Source organism: Aphelocoma coerulescens, chromosome 4 (genome assembly GCF_041296385.1).
Source record: "Aphelocoma coerulescens isolate FSJ_1873_10779 chromosome 4, UR_Acoe_1.0, whole genome shotgun sequence".
In the NCBI taxonomy this organism is placed as follows: Eukaryota; Metazoa; Chordata; class Aves; order Passeriformes; family Corvidae; genus Aphelocoma; species Aphelocoma coerulescens.
In genome coordinates, this window is record NC_091017.1 from 29702839 (window position 1) to 29724632 (window position 21794).

At 40.8% G+C, this 21794-nt stretch overlaps 1 long non-coding RNA gene across 1 annotated transcript; it reads left to right on the forward strand.

Annotated features, from left to right (window-relative positions):
* Positions 1-1340: 1340 nt before the first annotated feature.
* Positions 1341-18378, forward strand: LOC138109618 (uncharacterized). Its single transcript, XR_011150642.1, has 3 exons — positions 1341-1431; positions 13327-14918; positions 15553-18378. It is a non-coding gene; the product is annotated as an uncharacterized lncRNA (long non-coding RNA).
* The last annotated feature ends 3416 nt before the right edge of the window (positions 18379-21794 follow it).

A 21794-nucleotide genomic window follows, 5' to 3' on the forward strand; every position in this document is an offset into this window, starting at 1 on the left:
GGTCGTGCAGTGGCCAAAATACACACTTACTTTGCAGGCCTCCCTCTTGAGAAGCTTTTGCTTAACCTCAGTGACATTTTTGTATGCCTGGTGACTTTTATCATGAATCTCACAAGTTTTGTTCAAAGCCCTAGCTGTTGAAGGCAAAGGATTTATGTGAGAATGTCATAAATTTAACTTCAATGTGAGTTCCATGACATTTTGCCTACTGGTAGCTGAACAGATCTTGAGGGTCCTGGATGGGATGAGCTTCTGGACACACAGTAGTGCAGCTGGGCAGCTGTAGGGCAGATCCACCTGTGCTTGTTACATACAGAAATATAAAAAAGTAACCCAAGCAAACAGCAACACCACCCCCCCCCCCCCCCAAAAAAAAAAAAAAAACCAACCAAACAACTCCCCCAGAAAAAAAAACCCAAACCAGAAAACAAACCATTCAAGTTTCATACAGATGTGCTCTGGAAAGCCGTGAGATATGGATGCTCTCTCTCTCTGAGCTCCACCAGCTCTGCAGGCTGAACAACCAAAAACAAGAGGACTGTATTTCGTCACCAGCATGAAAAAGTTATAACCTAATACACACAGGGCATGTATCTGCCAAGTAAGAGAAGCCACTTTTTGTCTTGTCATTTTTTCTGATAAAATTGCCATCTAATCTAAAACATGGCAGCCTTGCTGAAAGTCTCTGAATTCTCTTTGTATGAGGAGCTGTAGCAGAGTTCATAGCAGACTTGTTATAAGAACACAGAAGTTAAAAATAGCTGTACAGTCAGGGAGCAGGATCCAGCTCTAAATGTGTGGCCCAGTTTGCTCTCACAGTCAAGTACTGTAAACAAACTTCAACCCTTTTGTTTTTAGGCTGCTGCTGATAGCTTTTTCTCTTCCATGGGGAAATGTTGGTGCTTCCCTATAGTTTGAAAACTTTCAACTCTTTTTGTGGTCTTTGTGAAAGGTCTGTGCCAACAAAGTACCAGTGTCATTTTGACTGCAAGCAGGACTTCATTGGGAAGGTGTTATTCATGCAGGAGAGGCAGTAGCTTTTTTAAATTGAAGAATATTAGAAAGATTTCTGCAGGAGTTTTTCAAGGAGCTCATAACACTTTTCTTCTGGGCCTGCTGCAAAATTTGCTGCTGCCCTGGTTAGCAGACAGAATTGCTACTGCAGTGGGGGATGGATTGGCTCCTTTTCTACTCTGACAGCCATGAGGCTGCATGAATTACACAGCCTGGTGTTCTGGATGGAGCAGTTCCGGAGGATTCATCCCAGCTGGGTCTCACACCAGGTGGCAAAACAAACTATAAAGGGCTGAGGGGCTGGGGAAGTGGGTTCCCTTCTTTCCTGCTGTGCTGTGGGTAGGGACTGCTGTGGGTGATTGCTGCCCTCCTTGATGCACAATGGAGAAAGCTGAGGCTTTGAAAAAGGAGGAGGGGGTAAGCGTTATCTAAACTGGTATAAGTCTGCTGTAACTGGAAGTTTGGGGCTTTTTAAAAACGCTTGCTTGAAGAACTGAGTCAATTCTGTGTTTTCTGACTTGTGTGGATCCCCAGTCTGGATAAAGCCTGTGCTGTATTACTTTGCAGGCTATGTCTGTTAAATATAGCACAGAGAGGTCTCTCTATCCATCTGTGAAATGGGAGCATAGTATTTATTGGTCTTACAAGGTTTTTTCCCCTGAGATAATTTTTCTTTTGTGCTTAGCTGCAAGCATTTTGAGGCTTGGTTCTTGCTTTGTGTGGCTGCTTGGGGCCAAGTAGAGGTGGTGTTAGAGGCAGACTGTAAAAAGTGCCATAAAATCCATGGATGCAAGGGCTAAAGAGTTAAAAGGCGTTCCTTTATTTTAGCTGTTTAAAATGGTGGCAGTCCATGGAAAGCTGCAGGCATGTTCTCCATTACTAACTCATATTTTAATATGTGGTCTTATGGGAGCAAAAACATCTGCTTTTTTTTCCTAAAGCTGGTATTCTTAATGCTTTACACCTCTGATGCAGTGTCAGGGATAAAGTCAAAATACATATCTGTTGCCCAAGATTTGTTAGATGATATTGTAGCCTATGGTGTCCTATTGCTGAATCAGCTCTTGCAAAAGGCTTGGAAATCTGTTACAAAGCTGGGAAACACACGGCTAATCCATAAAACCTTAATATATGTAAAGCAATGTGCAAATGACACCTACTAACTGGAAATTGCTACAGATAAAAGAGATCTGGCAGCTGAATCACAAAAATATTATTCAGAGTAAATACTTACACCAAATTAATAGCCTAGAAACAGTTCTACCACTCAAACAGCCTTCAGAAGTATCAACTGATTTGAAAGAGTGGGCTGGTGTTAAAAAATAATGAATCCAGCTTTGTCCTTTCTCCTTGGTATCCTCCAGGCTTTCTCTGGTGGGGTGTTTTGACGGTGTGAGGATTTAAAAGAACTTTCTTTTCACTGATAAGTATCAAAGCTGGGGAGACTGCTGTGTGTGGCTGAGGGTTTGCAATATGAGAACATTAAATACTGATACTATACTTGATGCTCTATCAATTTCTGCTACTTTAGCAAAAACTATCCAGGAAAGATCTCTTGTCCTTTCCCAGAGGGGAGGGGGGCTGTTAAAATGAATAACTAAGAACCTGACATGTAGTTGGCATAATCCATTTGCATATTCAGCCGAGGAAAATCTACTTGTTTTAAATTTGGTGAGGCTTGTGTTGTCCTGCAAGTGTGGTGTCTTGCTTGGCAGTTCAGGAACTGCTGGCCATGCAGTGTGAGGGAGCTGCTTCCTTCTGTTCAAGCCAAAAGGATGCTCTAGAAATTAGGGTGGTGATCTAGGACATGGCAGCTTTGTGTTCACCATTCTGCTCCCTGCCTGTTTGGTGTTAGGCTTTGTTTCCCTGTTGAAAATAGTGAGGATACAGGGGTGGTGTGAGACTGCTAAAAGTTGTCTTTTGATAGTACAGTGGTGCATACTTGCAGAGGAATATAATCTACCTTCTGTATATTAATATCTAGAAAGCTTGGCAGTGGTTGAACAAAAGCTACTCCTACCATTCTGAAGAAAAATTAACAGGAATGTTACTTTCGTTTTTTTAGTTAAGGACTTCTGATGCTGTAATTGCAATAAAATTATCCAAGTTCTGCTTATTTTGGGTCTCTTTCAGTGTTGATAGAGAGGTCAACTGCTCAGCTTGATGCTGCCTAGTCTGGGCTGCTTCTGCTCTGGGAGCTGGGTGCCTGCACTGCGTTGCAGGGTGCACTGGGGTTGTGCCTTTAGTGTGTGATTTCCAAAACACTGCTCCCTCACACATGGCAGATATTCCTGAGTGGCTGCTATTGCTTCAGGTATGCAACTTATAGATTGGGCATGAGACATATAAGGGACTATTAGATAGTGCCTTCTGAATTTCATGCTCATAAACACTGTGAAAGGCTACTGGGGTCCTACAGATTCATGAGAAAACTGTACATTCCTCATGCATTTCTTCCATTATGTATATCCAGTGCTCAACATCTCTAAGGACCAGGTCTGTTCTTCTAGAATGATAGCTAAGTTAAAGCCCCAAATTTCTTAGGCTGAAAACCTGATTATTATTTTATCTCAGTATTTATTGAAGAACACTGTCAAGTCTTAAAAAGAAGAAAATAACCTGTGGAGGGATACATCCTGGTACATCCATGGATGTGTGTAGCCCAGCTGTTGAGCTCTGGGCTCAGCTTGTCTCAAGGAGAGCTAAAGAGCCACCTGGTGTCTCTGGGTGCTGGATTTTGTACTTGGACCTGTGTATTAACACTCATCCAGAGTGGCAGCTCGCTATTGGACGTACATCTGAAGCGCCGCAAGAGTGCAAGTTGTTCCAGCAAGGGTCTGCTATAAATTACATGTGATAAATTGGCTCCAGATAAGCCTGGTTTGGACTGTGGAACATGAAGAACTTGTGTGGTGTGCTAAAGCCTCCTATTTCTTGCTCAGACCCTGCCTTTTTGCAAGGAGTTGCCATCGCAGTCACGGAAATACAGACCTAGAGCCTGGCAGGTTTGGGATGGCAAAATCGTACTGGATCACATTTTGCACAAAGGCTGCTATCAGCTTCCTGAGCTTATTAACTGGGATACAGTCAGTGGGATCTAAGAGCTCTATCAGATACTTCATTTAGCTGTAGCAAGTTGTCTTTAAGTGGCAGCATACATCTTGATTTTAATACATGCAAGCTGAGATTATGGAAGAGGTAGATATGGTATAGTTGTTTAAACCTCAAAATGTTTTAAATAATTGATTTCCATGCATCTAAAGTAAAGATCAGTTATTCAAAGCATATTTATATTTGCCAAAAAACTCAAACCAAACAGTATGACAAAATAAATACTTATAAATAATTTAAAACATATTTTGAAGCTTTTAATGTAGCAAAATATGTGTCTCCAATGGTGGTAAAACCTCAACAAATATGATTTAACAATTCTTTGTATTTAATACATAATTGTGCTATTGAGTAGAAAAAAAAATCTGATTTAATAAAAAGCTTGGCAATGTGGTGGATGAGCTAGCAAAGCCAGCCTTTAAATTTACACTTGTTTAGTGAAAGGCATATGCAATTAAAAGTAAATGAGAAGAAACTGGTGTTTATTAAGAATTCCTAATTATTGATCCAGTGCTGGGTGGAAACCAGTGCTTTATAATCTGATAAAGCTGTGTTGGGAGGCTTCAGGCTTAACATTAGGAAGCTGAGAGGGTGGCCAGACACCATAATAGGCTTTCTAGAGAAGTGATTTGTGTCCCAAGCCTGTCAGTGATAAGGGGCATTTGCACAATGCCCTTAATTTGTGTTAACTTTTGGTCAGGCAGTTGGGCTGGAGGATCTTGGTATGTCCATGCCAACTGAGTTTTCAGTATCAAAGGATAAATGTTCAGTGAGGTTCTGCAGGCTATTAAGACCAAGAAGTGCAAAGTGAATTTTAAAATGGTTGGGGTATCTAGAAGAGAATTTATCTAAACTGTTGAGGTTTTGACAGATTGCATGCCATGGTCCCCCTGCCCTGGGGAATTTTAGTCCTATGCCTGAATCTTCCCTACAGATGCAACCAAAAGGTGAGGTATAGATCTTGTTCTATAATACAACCGTCAGGCTGGCTGCCCTTCCTTGGGCAGAGCTTTTACTGACTTTACTGGCTGTTTCCTTGGAATAAAGACAGCAGAGCATGCACCAAATCATTTAGATACTGAACAGTGGGCTTCAGTCTCGCTTGTAATGTAATCAAGTTGCCTGCCTGTGATTTCCCTTCCTTTAGTAAAATAGCTGTTATTTGAATTCCACTTCATATACTGAAGTTCCCTTCCTATAGTAAAATCAGTTCTGGCAAAAGTAAAGACAGACATGGTAGTATTGCAGTGTGTAGATTTTGAGTTGGCTTTGACTGTGTGCCCATCATATGTTGTCATAATGCAGTTGGCTTCTTTGTAAACAGTTGCTGATCTCAGTAAGTTGTAGGCTTGTCTACATGAAGTGTGTTTAATAACTGAGTTTGTGTGAAAGAAACTGCATTAGCTTTTCTTCATGTCTCCATGTTCCACTCTTGATCAGGCTACCTCAATAAACTTTGGGCTAATCCACTTTCAAAATTACTTAGAATATTAATCTCTTCCATGCTATCTTTTCCCATCCTTGGCAGGCTCATAAATCATCTGTCTCTCTTCTTTTTCCTTCACCTCCATTATATAGCAGTGTGATTACATACTCAGTGTTTCTGAAGTATTCTTAGCTTGGTATTCCCCAGTTAGAAGTTAACTGTTCCATGTTGTGCTCTCTGTGAGATGATGGGGGTACCTATAAACATGTGAAACTCCTGGGTCTCTGCAGTGAAGAAGTTTAGGTGAGCCTCCATCTCCCATACTATCGAATACTGTTTTGCATGCTTTTATGGAAAGGGTAATGCAACACAGAGTACTGTACATAGGTTCTTCCAGCTCTGAATTAGTCTCTTTTATCTGTCTCTGACCACAACAGATGTTGGCAGACTTTCTATTCCATATCCTTAAGTCAGACTGAGAATATAAGTTCCACTTAGAGAAGCTGTAAGGGAAAAATTTAACCCTTTCAGGAGGATTTTTACTGTTGGTTTGTTTTTTTTTTTCCTTGAGTGCTCTGGACTTAATTTAAAGGGAGAAAAAAAGGGTCAGGGTCAGCAAATGTCTGGATTGACACAATCTTTGGGGCATCCTCAGATTATATTCCATAGAAGTGCTCATTGGTCTCTGCACTCCCAGTCAACTTCCCTCTTGCTGGGGACACAGGTACAGAGGGCAAAAAGATCATAGTGAATGTTTCTAATAAAGTTTGCAAAAGAATTTGCATGGAATGGTAGCAGTTCTGTAAAAAGGCTTGAGTATAGCCTTCAGAATAGACACCAGAGACAGTACTGGCCATATCTATGGAAAATTAGCCAATCTGACCCATCTCGAGCAATCAGATGATTCTATTGCATTTATTATGGTATGAAACAGCCTTTAAAAAGTTTGAAGTTTATTTTGTCCTTGTAGATGGAATTAACAAAAGCTTCACATACCTAGATTCTCTTCAGGATAACCTTGGACTGTTTGCTTTCATCTTAAAACAAATAAAAAGCAAACAAAAATAAATCTATAATTTAAAAGAATTACAAATGTGCAGGTATTTTATTCCTGTGTTTTACTGAAAAAAAGCTCATCAGAGAGCCATAATTAAAAGAAAGCACTATATATGTATTTATACCATAATAATTTGAGAAGTGCTCATTATATCTCCAAACAGCCCTTGCAGACTGTTCACTGCTGCTCTCCAAGATGACCAGCTGTCGGAAAGACCTTGGCAATGGCAGAACCAAGCCAGCATTCTTCTTCCCTGCTGCACTCGTGCCTCTGACAGAGCCCTGTACAGCCTGATGTGTAGCTAGTTACTTGTCTTCAAGGGAGAGGGATGTAAGGATCTAATTTTACTGGCTGACATGGGCTGCAGAAGCATACACAGCTTGCTTATATCCTTTGTGGAGTTGGAAGCGGAGCCACCTTTTTTCTTTTTTCCTTTTTTTTTTTTTTTCCACCACACAGAGACGCCATCACATATGTTCAGAGGCTGATGAGCTGAAAAGGTCTGGGAGCCACATGTGACCAGCAGAACCAGCATCAGCAGAGTAGAGTTTCAGTGGGAGATGACTTTTGGGAAAGTTCCCACAGAAATACCATGGTAGCATTTCTGTCCTTGCTCAGCCTGATTTAATTTATTCTGAGGCTACTTTACAGGTCCCTAGCACCACAAAAATACCTTTAATCAGGCATAAGGAACACTTGAGATCCCATCAGTGCTCTCTGGCACCACCAGAAAGGTGCCAAGGAGCTATCTGTGTCAAGGTGGACCTGTCCCACCATGTTCATTCACACAGTAGCTTGTGCTGAGTCACAGTGCCTGTCCCACAGTGAGGAAAAGGAAGGGCTTGTTTTCATTAGGGGACATCAATGCTCTCTGGAGGTTACAGAGTACTGGGGTGCAGAACGTGCTGAGGGAGGGTCACAGAAGCCTTTTTGGAATGCCAAAGCAGGAACATGTTACTGTGGTGAGTGATACAGTTGGCAGGCTGGTATTTTCAATAACACAGCACAACAGTCTATCCTTAAGGCTTAATCTCCCAAGCGTGAAAAGGGGAGTCTGATCCCTCTCCTCCCATGAGAACAGAAGTAGAAGGCCTCAGGAGGTTGGGATGGCTACATGAGCAGGCGAGTCTTAGCCAGGTCACTTGTTAAACTGTGGACATTGCCTTCTTCAGGGGTGGCCTGCGGGCCCCTGCCCTCAGTTTGCCTCCAAATTAGTCACCCCTTCAGAGAAGGGAGCACCAAAAGCAGACTGAAGGAAATGTAGAGGAAAGGTCATATTTCCCCCAAGTTAGAAGTTTTTGATATTCTAGGTAAAGTTTGTTATCCAGCTTATAATGGATTTTTTGGGAAGACAGGATGTATAGCGGGGGGAAGTGGTGGTTGAGGTGGCAGTGGGGGTAAGTGTTAAGTGGAGGGCTGCTCTCAAGGGGTTGATTTTGTTCATCTTGTTTGCTGTAGGAGATGGTGCTGTGGAAATGCCAACCTACAGCTGCTGCCTTCTAGCACCGTACTAGATGTGGGGAGGAGGAGGGAAGATGATGAACAAGGGCACCCCTCGGTCCTCCTTCCTGATGCTAAGAGGATGTAGCAAAGTCTAGAATCAAGAGGTTCTGTCTCTGGGGGAACTGTCCTGATTCCTGACTGAGGAAAAAATATCAGATTCCACTGATTACTTCCAGTATATAAGTATTTTATATGTGAAACTTGTAATTTGGGGAAAGCTGCAAGCTAAGCATTTCAGAGGCAGCTTCCCTCTGTGAGACTGCTAAGACAGAGCTGTTCTCTGCCTCTGTGAACTTGTTCCTGATTTATATTGGACTGTGTAGTGACCCACAGCACCACCTTTCTGGGTGTCCATCTCCTGTAGTGCCAGGGTACCTCTAAGTGCCTCTAGCCAGCATAGTGCTGAGTACACAACGAGTAGTCATTCATTCTCAGGCAGAGAAGGGATCTGAGACAGGCTGAGTGCTCTAACCACTTCTCAGTAAGTGGGACATGCAGTGGCCTTCTGCAGTTCTGTGCATCTGGCCCTTTTCTTCACTTGATTCTTCTCCAAGCCCCCTCAAATGAAACATTTTGTACTGAAATAGTTTTGTGCCCAAAGGCTTGCTTTGACTGTTGTAAGAAAAATGAAAGTTTCAGAGGGGTTGCAGTCAAGACCCTCTCCCGTCCTCCCTGTTTTGTTGTCAACCTGAAAAATCAGCTATTCTTGTAATCCAAGTCCCAGTATAATGTCAAATGTAAGGGACATATTCTGAAGTGTCTTATTGTGGTGAGGGCCTTGGAGCTTCTCCCAAGAGACTTTTCTTGCTGGGAGCTGTTCTCTCATGCTTAGTGTGTGATTTGAATGGCAACATATCCTGCAACTACTATAAAATAATGTTAAATTATTTTAGAGCATGCCAGGCCTGTTGGTAAATGTTTCCTAATAACTGATTGTTGAAGTGTTTCTTAGTTGTGGTAATGTGATCTTCCTCTTTGCAGGATTATTGGTCTTTTAAGTGGGATCCAACTGCTTTCCTCAAAAGAATGGAATACGAGATTCAGCTAAGGAACACTTTGAAATTATATTTAACCTAAGGTTGCCACTGTTACAGAACATGAAGGGATAATATTCTTTCTCTCTTCTGCAAATTCACATGCACATGATTAATTGCATTATTTATCCATGACTAAATACTGTATAAAACTCTATCAATCTCCAATGTAATTCAGAAGTGATACCTTTTTAGATGCAATGTATAGTCTCTGCTAAGGGTTAATTTTTCTGTTTCATTAATATGTACTTTTGCAGATAGATAGAATTCTAATATATTGGGAGTCTAATAACTATTTCTTTTATGCTTGATAAACCTGTAATATTAATTGAAGAATATGGACTAAAGATGGAATATGAGCCAAATGGCACAACTGAGAGCACTACATTGACTTCCTGTTTTATTACTCTGTGTTTGTGGGATGACTTTTATCAAAGGATTCCTAAAAGCATACAAAGTTGCTTCTGCCTGCCCAAGAATATGGAAAAGTCCCATTGACTCCAGGTTTGTTTACACTGCTATGTGGGACAGACATGCTAGAGATTAGCTCTAAATAAGAAGGATTAAATTCCAGAAGTGCAGGAGACAGTCTGGGATACCTAAAATTGGTCCAAGAATAACACTTAAAGATAGGAAAGGTGTAAAAGAATGAATTGGGTACTCCAAGTTCTTTTGTCTCCGTTAGTGCACTCCGCTCCATGGCCTAGTCCACTGTAAACCTGGAGCTGACATAATTCTGCCAAATTTATTTTTTATTATCTTTTACTAATTAGGGCCAGTCCATTTCTGTGAAGTAGGCTATGGTGTCAAGTAAACAGGCCATCAAGGCTACTCTCCTCCAGAGGTCTGTGAACCTGCAAAAAATTGTGGCCTATCATCCAAATCATGTTAACTTCCTTGAGCACTTGTGTAGTGTTGGAAGAATACAGGGCTCAAGCTGCTGAATACTTGGTTATCTGTATGCAGGTTAATTTTGGGGCTGAAGGAGTCTGTAGTGCATGTCCACATGAGACATTGTCATGCTGCAATCACACATCATATTGCATGCTCTAGAAAGGCTGTGGGTGAAATACACAAGACCAGATTTTCTGTTCACTGGGTTCTTCTGTCTTGCTCTTTTGAAACAAGTTTTCTTGTAAAATAGTCCCTAAGTTAAACTCTTACTGACCTCCTATGGCAACTAAACAGTTTCATGGACTGGCTACTGAGATCCTTATGGAAAAAAATCTGCACCAATCGACTCAGAGCAGGCTTTTTTTTTTTTTTAATCATGATCCTCAATGATATGGGACTTTGAAATAGTGTTTCACTTGAATGGACTATTTCTTTCTTCTGCATAATATCCCTTTATTGTCTGCATATTTTTATTCTGGGATGTGTCTTATATAAAAATATATTTTGCCTCAAATGATGACCTCTCTTGCAGACAAATGTAGCTTTTTTGATAGTTGACTTTTAAGGAGTGTTCACGAATAGGGCACCGAGGACCCCTGAGTCTGTCCATCTGTGAACTTCAGCAACATTTGGCCACCTGAATCTGTAGATAGAAATTGCATTCTACAATAGTCATCTTTTCTTTCATCTCATGCCTTGAATATTGCCTCCATTTTGTTGGAAAAATAGGGTTGGAAGAGAAGAGTAGCTCCCCTCTCCTATTTCATTGCCATCTGATGCTTTGGCTACAGATGGTGGCTGACTAAGGATGAACATCCTGTTCCCTTATGCTGCAGGAAGTCTACACAGGAGAGGTAAGAGCGCAGATGCAAGGGCAGCCTGCTAGGCTCCCCACCCTTCAGAATCTGCAAGTGGCAGCACTGTGCTGAGCTTCCAGAAACTGGGAATGACACAAGAGGTTGTAATGTAATTCCTGATGTTTTGTGGGTAATTGCAACCTGACTGGTTTTTAACTAATTGCTGCAGTTTTCTGAGGTTGGTCATTTTAACCCATGGTTTCTGGAGAAAAGTAGGTCCCTTTGTGACCATATCTCTGCTCAGATGTGATTATTCTACTGGACAAATGTGAGTAAAAATATAGCAGATCTTCAAAGCATCACAATTGTTCAACCTGGAGAAGAAATCCCTGAAGATTTCAACTCCAAGTACTACTGTCCCTTGTCTGGGTGGATGGATTAAAGAAATAAGGAGGCTCTGAAATGCTAAGCTCAGCTGCAGCAGACTCACCAGCTTTTGCCTGAGAAGATACTGCTTCTTGAGCTATACAGTGAGCATGAGCTATTTAGTCTCCCTTGAGACAGGGAAGCTGTGAACTTTCCAAATAAATCCATAGTTTAATCCAGTTCTGGAGTAATTGCAAGGGCCCTGAGCAGAACTTGAAGTTGTCTGGGCTGGATATGCTGAACTACTCTTCACTCTTTCTAGTCTGGGCAGCTTGGAAACACTTGTGTTCAGTTTCAGGGATACTGATCCTCAGAAGTGATAGAGCCCTAATGCACAGGTCATGTCAGAAAAGGTGTATGTTGATTAGGCTCATCCTAGCACAAGGGTTGCTCATAAACTAGTTGCCAGTTAGTATTATTTAATGTATAGGAAAAGATACTAAATTTTCAGGCTAAGTAATTTCTCTGTTTTAATGCTCCACGGATTCCAGTGTTTGGCATAATAAACTTCACGTGGTAAATCACACTTAGGTTTTTTTCACTTGCTTTGCTTTTGCAATTACATTAATAAAGTCCCCAAAACTTACCTGTGCATCTTAAGGAAAAGAACCTAAGTGTCTAGCTAAGAAATTGTACCCTGGGTGATTTCTTTCTCATACCTGCCCCTCTACTACAAATGCCTGATGTTCAAAAAAGAAAAAAAGTTAAGGATAAACTGAAACTAGTTTTAGGAAGCTATATGTCACAAGCAGGTGGATCTAAAAATAGGGTATATCTGCTATTAGTGATAGCTGTTCTAAGCCTCCCAAAGCAGGCTAAGAACTCCTTAGGGCTTCAAGGAGCAAGATGATGGATGTTAAAGTACTGTCATTTTTAGGCATTTTTCAAAATAAGTGGCTATTTTTCTTGCCATTTGGTGCTACAGAGCAGTATTAATGGTAACTAATGCAGTGTAGGTTTAGACAAAAAGTCACAGCAAAGCAATTTTAAAAGTCTCTCCAACATTATCTGATATTGTAAATAAATAGGAACACATGATCACATGACCTGATTCATTGGCATGAGTATGGGATACTCATGTTGCCTTAAAGCATATAATTTAAAATAACTTAAAGAAAAAGGGTTTCCAATGTGCATTCTCAAGTATTCTGTATGTACAGCATTTCAGTGCTTGGCTAGATATTGTGCAGTTTCACAAGTGCAGTCTTTCTGGCAAAGTTCATCAAGAGTTAGACATTTTACAAGTATCTGGTGGTTTGTGATCCTTCCGTTATATTAATTTTATTCAAGGTCACAGGGGAAGCATTGTTTCTATGCCTTGGGAAAAAGCTGTAAACCTTCTAGTAGGGTTTCTTTATAAAGTATTTGCAGCTGTTGATTTTTCTCCAACCCTCCTTTCTCCTGTTTTTTGACACTTTCTTCAAAAGGTTAGTAACTTTCAAGAAACATCATAATTCTATGGTATATTTAGCTTGTGAGGTTAAATTTGGCAATCTTAACTTCAAGTAATTCCTTTCCCTACAAAGAGGGAAAATAGAATACTGAAAGAAAGAAATCTGCTAGGCAAAAATTTGCAAATAAGATTGTTGAGAAATAATGTCATTTTTAATTTAGAAAATACAGCTATTAAAACAAATAAACAGAGGAATAATTATCCTTGTGGGGCATCTATTCTGTGAGAGTTGCAAAAATGAGGATAAGGGCCCACACTTGGTGGGAGAAGGGGAGCAAGACAGAGGATGTTTAGTTCCAAGTCAGGCGAATAATGATACTTCAGCATGTCTAATTGTCTAATGTTGCAGCCTGTATAAACTAGGACAAGCTGTATGTTATAAAAATTAAAAGCAAGCCAAGACTGTTGACTTTTTCTATGAGTTCTGCTCTACTGCAGAGAAGTTGGCTTTGATGGGAGTTGTGTTTTTTGCCTGCTTGCTGCTTGGCTCTCCCAGTATGGAAGTGGGGATGTCATTCAGTCAGTTTTGAAAGATGCAGTTGCATCAGCAAGGTATTGCTGCAAAAGACTTACGAACTTTGTTTATAATTTTGTCTTTGAATTATCTCCAGCAGTCCCTCTGCCTTGCCTTCAGAGATGTAAGCTGGCAAGTGCTCAGCATTGCTCTAAGTCATGTCTTTGGATGTGAACTGAAAGTCTTCCTTGTGACCTTCCAAGTTGGCATGTGGAGTGCTGTGCATGGGATGTGCTAAAGAGAACGGGAGTGGTGCTGGAGCAGGGAGGCTTTGCATCAGCTGGCTTCAGGCACTGGAATTGTGATGACTAGGAGCTTAATCTCCCTTGCCATGAATGCAGAGACAGACTCTTCAAAGGAGAGACTCAGAGAGCCTATACTAGAAGCCCATCTCTTGCAAATTTTTTTTGAGTTTTGGAATTACAGCATCTGGAACAACGCTCCTAAATATATTAAGACGTGAAAAACTCCTGTTTGTGAAACTACTGAAAGAGATGGGAGCTGGCACTGAGGAGAGAAATAATGGAAGCTAATAAAGTGTAAAAGATTGCAAATTGCCAAGAATAATTAGCTTGGGAACTTCTGTTTTCCCTGTGTCACAACATTCTGCCTTCCAAACTCACTATGCTGTATCACAAAAACTGTTCCTCAGTTGTCTCTGTGGGTATTTATGTCTATTAATTGTCACTGTCTGCTTTTTCCTCCCTGCATTCTTTGAATCCATCTTTTAATCACCTTGTTGAAGATCTTAATTTAATCTGTATATTGTATTTGGTAGTAAAAGCTGGCTAATGAAGAATTTAAACTGAACTAATTTTTGTGCAGTGGGACGGGCTTGATGCTTGTGTCACATCATGTTTTCTTGGACTGGGTCATTCAGAGTCTAGCTCTGTTCCAAGCTTTTCCTAGATTAGGGTGCTGTCAGCTGCTCATGTGGTATGCTAGTAAGCCTTAGGCATCTCAAGGACTGAAACTGTTTTTGCTCCAGCCTTAGCAAACATTATTTAATTTTTTTCCATAGTAACTTAAGCCTGTGCAAAAATTAATGCAAATGAACAGAGTACTTAATGTAAGAGAAAATGGCTTAGTATGGCATCTACTCATGGAACAGAAGTAGAAGAAGCAAGCATTTTGACACCGTCATGTTAACTGGTGCTGAAGCATGGAAACAGTAGTGTTTTTACATAGGCTGTCAAAATATCAGGTAAAGACTTTGGGTTTTGAGAAAAGAAATTCAAATTTTGATTTTGGATACTCTGCTGAAAACTGAGTAGCTGCTGCCCATGTATCACTGTGAAAACCAGTACCTTGGAGAGACAGGAACACGGACACCATAGAGAGGTTTGCAAGATCCTTATGCTTGAACAAGGATTAAACCACTGCCTCTGCTCCCTGCTGCAACAGAGCTGAGTTTATCTGTGTTTTTAATCTTTATAATGTCAGGCTCTTTTTGGTTGTTTGGGACTGGAAGTGTGAATGGGAAAATGCTGAAACCTATGAGAGGGCCTGAACCCAAGAGGTTGCCTGGTTCAGGCTGAAGGCTCACCAGACAGAGGCTATTAAGCCATCAAGTTGGAGAGTGTTTATCTGAAGTAAGCAGACTTCTGAACTGCTTGAAGTTGTTCTGTGAGGAGCTGAAGGTCACAGGTCAGATCCTTCATCAGCTTTCCCTGCAAAAAGCTTTCAAAGGTGAGAGCCAGCGCTTTGCAAACTGCCAACATAAACATCTCCTTTCATATAATGCTGGCAAGTGTCTGCATATGCAGATATTTGCATATGTCTCCAATTACCAAAAATTTTTTCAGGGTCAGAGTAAAAAGAAAGCCACAAACCTGTATTTTTAAACACCTCGATATAAACCTAAGGATCTCAGCACACATGAACTTTGGAGAGTTTGAAAACCTTATACTGATTTGGATTTTGTCTATAACACATCCCTACTCTAGTCAAGTTCAGTGTGCTCATGCCTTTTAGTAGTTATGCAAGAAAATACCCAGAGACAGATTTCTGTAATTAAAATCCTGATTACTGAGTAGATCAGCATGTGATGAGGCGAGAAATGGTGGCTAATATCTGATGTTATCTTCCAAAAAAGAGAGCCCTAAGCTTGAATTTGTTTAATGCTCATTTGGCTTCCCATATACAATGATAATGATCATCTTTTGACAAGAGCAGCTGTGATAATGGGTGAGAGCAGCAGTGTTGCTTGCTTTGGTTTGCATTGCCGAACATGATATTTAAAAGCAGGGAAAGGCATTTGTTTCAAACCTCTGAAAATGCTCCTTCAGAGTCAAGCTTCACCTTCTCACTTCTGTGGCACTAGGTGCTTACAGAGCTGACCAAGTGTGACCCAGCATCACCACCTGGCTGCAGGCACCTTCTCTGCTGCTGCTGAAGGACACCTCTGTAGCTGGCGCTGACTTCAGTACATATCTGTAAAAAATGTTGAATTATGTGTTTGACTTCTGGAACAAGGGACTGGATTTAATGACCTAAAAAACCATCTGAGAACAAGATATACTTGTATATAGTCAGCATTTCTCATGAATTGGAAGCTTGGCAAAGAAAATGACAAAAATTACTTTATTCCCTCTGAAATTTCAGTGCTTCTGAAAATCACATCCACAGAGAGCTGTAGTTAGACACTGACAAAGAAACCTTGCCTTTAATTAAATTGTAAGTATTTCTGGGTAGTGATTACAGTTATTTTAATTATTTCCTCTAAGTCCAGTACTACTGGCTCACACTGGAGCTTTTCAAAATACATCTCTCTACCTAGAAGGACAAATAGTGTGCTCTGATCAGTGAACTCATGTGATTTGGAGATGCTGTAGTTAACAAGGATTAGTGTTTCTATGATTTTAAAGATTCAGTTGTCATCTTTCATTTACTTTTAAATCTCACTTTTCTTCTTTTTATCCTGAGGGCATTACAGAAGGAGTTTCTTGCTAAATTTATCTTGGAGTTATGCAAACTTAGAAAAGAAAATTAAAGAATACCCATAGTTCCCACAAAAGGTATAGAGATTATTCAAGCTTTATTGGGAGGGAAAAAAGGCAAGAGAAGAACGAAGAAGATAAATAATTTTACCATGTAAAGAGGGCATCCCATCTTAGAGAATACTGTATAGAGTGGAAAAATCATCCTGGTGCCTGTGGGTGAGTATGGCTTGCTGGAGCTCCCTGTTGAGCAGTCCCCTGGTCATGCTTATCTATTCCCTGTTGCCCCAGCTTTAGAATTGTGCAAATCCCCTCCTGTCACATGAGCAAGGGGATCTGCTCCTGCTCTTTGAACAAGATGACAGCATTGCTCAAATGAGGAGCACTTGTGGTGCCATATAATGGAATGTGTTCTTCTGTGTTAGGTTGCCTGATCCGAGTTGCCTGACAGTCCTTACTGTCTCTGCCTAGGGAATGATTGAGGTGGGACCCAGGGAATACCTCTAATTGGGTACTACACCTCTGGGCACACAGCAAGGAATGTGTCCTGCTGTAGATGCTACAAATATGACAGCCAGTTTGCATCAACAAGTTATCCACTTTGAATATAGTTTAGCCACTAAATTCAGCATTTATGATAATAGAGCATTAATATTACGGTCTATTTCCTCCACAGAGAGAAAAACTATAGTGTAAACTTACAAATGCAAAATAAAAATCCTTGATTTAACTTTGCAAGAAACAAACCCCTGCAGAATGCCACTCATTGCTGCTCTCCACTTGGACCTTGAGCCATTGATCACAGCTGCCATGCAACCAATTTTTTATCCATTGAGTGGTCCATCTGTCAAACCCATATCTCTCCAGTTTAGTGACAAGGATGCCATGTGGGCCAGGGACATAATTTTAGCATCTATTTAACACCTGAGGTAGTAATTCCCTAACATGAGGAACAGAAACTTTCTAGAGCTGGTTACAAGTAATGCAAATACTACAATGTGCAATGAAACATGCATAGTAGATGGAGCAAAGTTTCCCAGATAGGGAAGGAAGGGGTTTCTTCTTCAGAGAAAAGACTTACTTTGTTGTGGAAGAGTCCTGTTTCAGTTTGTATTAGCTCCTCTAATGTCCTATGAAGTACTGATTCAGTGAGTATGGTGTTGTCTCTGATGATTGGTCACTGGTATTAATTTCTGTAATTTTTTTCTCAGTGTCTGAAGTGAAAGTCATTTTTAAGTGCTCTGCTGGGTGACAGCTGCTATAATCACTCATTCTTCTAGGTTTCAAAATTGGTGTATCTGTGTTTTCCTCCTGATAGTTTCATACTTCCCGAGGGGTCTTTAAAAGTGCTTCTGAGAGTTTGTCTGTCTTTATGTCATAATCCCCCAAACCATTTATTTATGAAAATAAATGTCATTCTAGCTTTTAACACTTCCATATGTAGCCTTGCCTGTAAAATAACTGATCAGAAATCAAATACTAGTTCCCACTTATGCAAAGTTTGTTTCTCATTAGAGTATTTCAAAAAGACATCTATTATGGTAATAGTTTTAGCTATGCATATCAACTTTCTCTCAAAATTTGTGCTTCACCTCTTTCAAAGACTTGCTGAAACCTTTCTTCTAACCCTCCTCCAACTCTCATCTTTACTCCTTTTGATTTTTTTATAGGGTGTTTTTTTTTTTTTTTTACCTTGCAAACCTTAACTGGTTCTGCCTTCTCATTTAGTTTCTTCCTCCTCCTCTATTTCCAATACAGATTATTCTTTGTCCTTGGAGCTTTGAGTGGTCCCATGTGAACACTCATCTGTTGTTACTGCTACTTTGCTGACATGAGTATTGCAGTGTGCAAAACAGGAGAGTCAGCAATGCTTGGACCTTGATTATGAGAAGACCCTCCCCCTGCTACTTAAAATCTCCCTTGCAAACACTGGAGAGGAGGGGAAACACATGGTGGAGCTGATACATTAATACACATACAATAACACCAATCGCCTGCAGGAGTAAAAAACCCTGAACACCTAACTTGAGAACAAAATTAATTTTAAAATGTAGGTCATATGCTAATACAGCTCCCAGTGTAACCTGTGTAGCACCACCAAGCATAACACAGGAATTGACAGTGCCTTGCTTTTCTTCCTTGTTCTTTTTGCCACTTTCAGTGTGTTTACAACTAAATTAGCTGTCAGACTCAACGGCCACATTAAAGAGAGGATTTTTGCATCTAATGATCAATAACAAAATGTTTTGCATAATTCTTGGGGGGGGTGGGGGGGAGGTTTAAGAATATTCCTCCTTCATTACTGATGAGTGAAAAGAGAAAAGGAAGGATTTCTCCCATGATCACAGTGATCCTGGTGAGCAGGCTGTGTTATGCTGCTGTCCTATATCTAGTGCTCTGTAGCAGCTGTGCCCAGATGTTCTGGCCGGGGGGACTGATGAGCTTGGACCTACAAGCTGGTTGTGCTTTATGTCTGCTTTCTGTGTGGTGTGAGCAGACTTGGAACATGTGCAGAGTATGACTTAATTTACATGCATAGAGTAGACCCAGAAAAGTTGGGCAGCCTCTTTCCTGCCTGCCCTTCACAGTTTGTGTCTGACTGTTGGCTGACTATTCAGCTCCAATGGGATGGTTTTCTACTGCTGTTGAGGTCTTATCTTTATCACATGGTTCAGACCTTTGCAAAGTTCAGGACATTTCAACAAAGGCAGTCACAGATTTAGGGCTGCACAATAAAAACTTATGAATGCCATATGCTGACTTGGGTTATTGGGCTGTTTACTGCATAATGATATTGTTTAATTCAATACAGAGGGATGGAGAGAAATAGGTGATAGAAAAAGATGCAATAAGGAGAAATACCAAAAGAAGAAAGAGACAGAGCTCCTCAAGAATGAGCAAGCAAATGCAGAAGTGGCATTTGAGAAAAAAGCCCAGCATCTCAAGACAGAGGGATGGCTGGCTCTTTGAACTCCTAGAGCACCTATCTGGAAAAAGACTGAATATCAGTGTCTGAGCAAACTGAGCTTACCCATGTTAGTGTCTGGAGGAAATGAGCATGTAGGCAGATAGTGACCATACCAGCTCTGCAGAGCTGGGTCTACTTCACAGTGTGCATTACAATGGGAATTCAGTGATGTCAATTAGTACTACAGAAGTTTATTTTTGTCCTGTTTGGCTGTTTAAAAAAATATTTGCAAAATAATGTTTTCTTCTAAGACCATTTTAAAACATTGCCATTTTGTATCAAAAAGCTTTTGAACATATAATTCAAGCAAGACATTGTTTCAGGCAAGTAAATTGATTTTTGCTTGCCTTTGCTTTTCACTTCAGTAATAAAAATAAGGGGATTTATGTGGAGCAAGGTCTCTTGGATCTTCCAGCAAACAATCAGTCTGTACAGCTGTTAATAGTTGGTTTAGTACTTTAGAAGTTGCCTCCTCAAAAAGCTACCACAGATTTTGTTTTAAAAGGACTGTCAGACTGATCACTGGCTAGGTGTGGTCTGACTTTGATGGAAGAGCTGGGAACTGGACCTGGTAAATGAGAGAAGAGGCTTTAATGAGTACTTTCAGCCAGTACAGCAAATGCATCAGAATAAGGCATCTTCCCCATGCTGCCAGCACTGGGCTGCAAGCTGCTTGGCTGCCTGATATCCCAGGAGCTGAGCCTGATATCCCTGCTGTGCACATAAAAGTTGGATTTCTTGGCGGACCTGTAGCAGCCCATCTTGATCTCCTTGTGTTTGGATCTGGAGTAGCTTGGTATTAGTGCTAGCATGTCACAGCTGGCACAGCTGTACTGGTGTTGGCAGTGCTGAAAGCAGCAGAATTGAGAAATACTGCCCTGAACAGACACAAGCAAGTCCCTTGGAAAAAGAGCAGAGAAGAGGGTGGTGTATCTTCCCACAGTCATAACACAAGTTTCAGTTAGAGGAAGGACTCCTTAAATGTTGTGATTTAAGGACCAATAGCCATTTTGTTGGCCTGTTTCTAGTAGAGGTGAGCATGTGGCCCCTGGCATGGAGCATGTGAGCAGAGTGTGAGAGCGCTAGTATTTCATTTTTGCTACTACAAAAAGCAGTTTTTGCACTTAATTTGTGAAAGTGGCTGGATAAGGAGGTGTTGAGAAATGGCTTAGGTGTTGTGCACCCAAATGGCCATCCTACAGAACAAGCTACTGCCAATTTAAATGTCTGCTCAATTATGGTGGTGCCAGCTTGTCCAGTGTTCGTAACAGTGTGCCAGCATTTTTACAATAAACCTACATTATCGAAATTTTATATTTGTCCATAAAATCTTGCTCTAGGCAGGTATGTGATATATAAGATAGCAGGAAGGAAAAAATGCAAATACCCATTACAAGTTAAGTTATAAATGGGCATCATAATTTTGAAGAAAATATTGTGGCTTGGCCCTACCTAGTAGACTGGAAATAAAGGTATGCCTGCTGTTGAGAAGAGCTGGGACCCTTGTTCTCCTGAGTGGGAAGAGGAGGGTCTTTCACCTTGCTGGTGACTGGTGGTGGGGTTGTGTGCTTCTCACATTGGCTGTCCTGGACAGAATGGCTGCAGGCAGTCGTACTTGGCATACTTTGGTGGGTTAGCCCTCAGCTGAACTGTGCTTACCACATCTGCTGTGATACAGCCCTCTGACCAAGTCATTTCATGTCTCCACTGCATTGCCATACTCTCAGCTCTTGCCTGAGACGACATGACACATTTTCCATCCCCTTTAGCTTCTTTTGTCTTTTCCCTCTGCTTTTATCTTTTGTTTTTGATTTGGTTTTCTTTTTCCAAAGTAGGCAAAACAAGAATTGTTTTATGATGTTTCTCAGCATCAATAGAACTCACAAATGAAATGTTCAACAAACCAGTGTTACCAATTCCCACACACCTCTCTGTTTCTCTGTAGTTCTCTGCTCTCTTTCTTAGAGGTGTGGCTTTATGTGCTCTCTCAAGAGAAAGGAGTAATTCAGAACAAGAAGGTCTTTCCCTGGTTGTCATCTGCTTGACTCTCTTGCCTCTATCTCAGCTGTCCAGGTGCTCTTGTAGTCCCCTAAACCCAGCTTTGACTGGCTCACATCTGCTGAAGGGCCTGCTCGTTTATAGCACTCTGGTGACATGGACCCATTTATTTGACTAAAGATAGCCCAAACGAGATGTAATGACTTGCTCAAAGGACAGCAGCACAGACAGCAAATGACTGTCATAAGGAAAAGGCACCTTTCCTTCTCTTCTGGGTTACTCATTGTTTTTAAAGAAAAATTTGAGCGAGGTATCTTTAAAAAGCACTAAATGTTGTGAGAATACCGTGTCATACCTGAGTTTATAATCCCACCAGTTGTGTTTTCAGATTTTTACGTGCAGTTTAAAAGTGCATTGTCAGTTTTGCTCACTCATTTCTTACACCTGCAAGTGTTCACACTCATGTAGATCAGGTATTTAAGTGTCAAAACCCCTTATACAATGATGTCTTTGGTTTATCTTCCCCATGTTGAGGTAACTGCAGGGGCCTCCGATTATTAAGTAGTGGGAATTAGCAAGACAAATGTAAACATTTGTTCAAAGGGCTTGTACTTGGAGACCTTAATTAGAGGGCATGAAGCCATTAAAGAGTAAAAACCA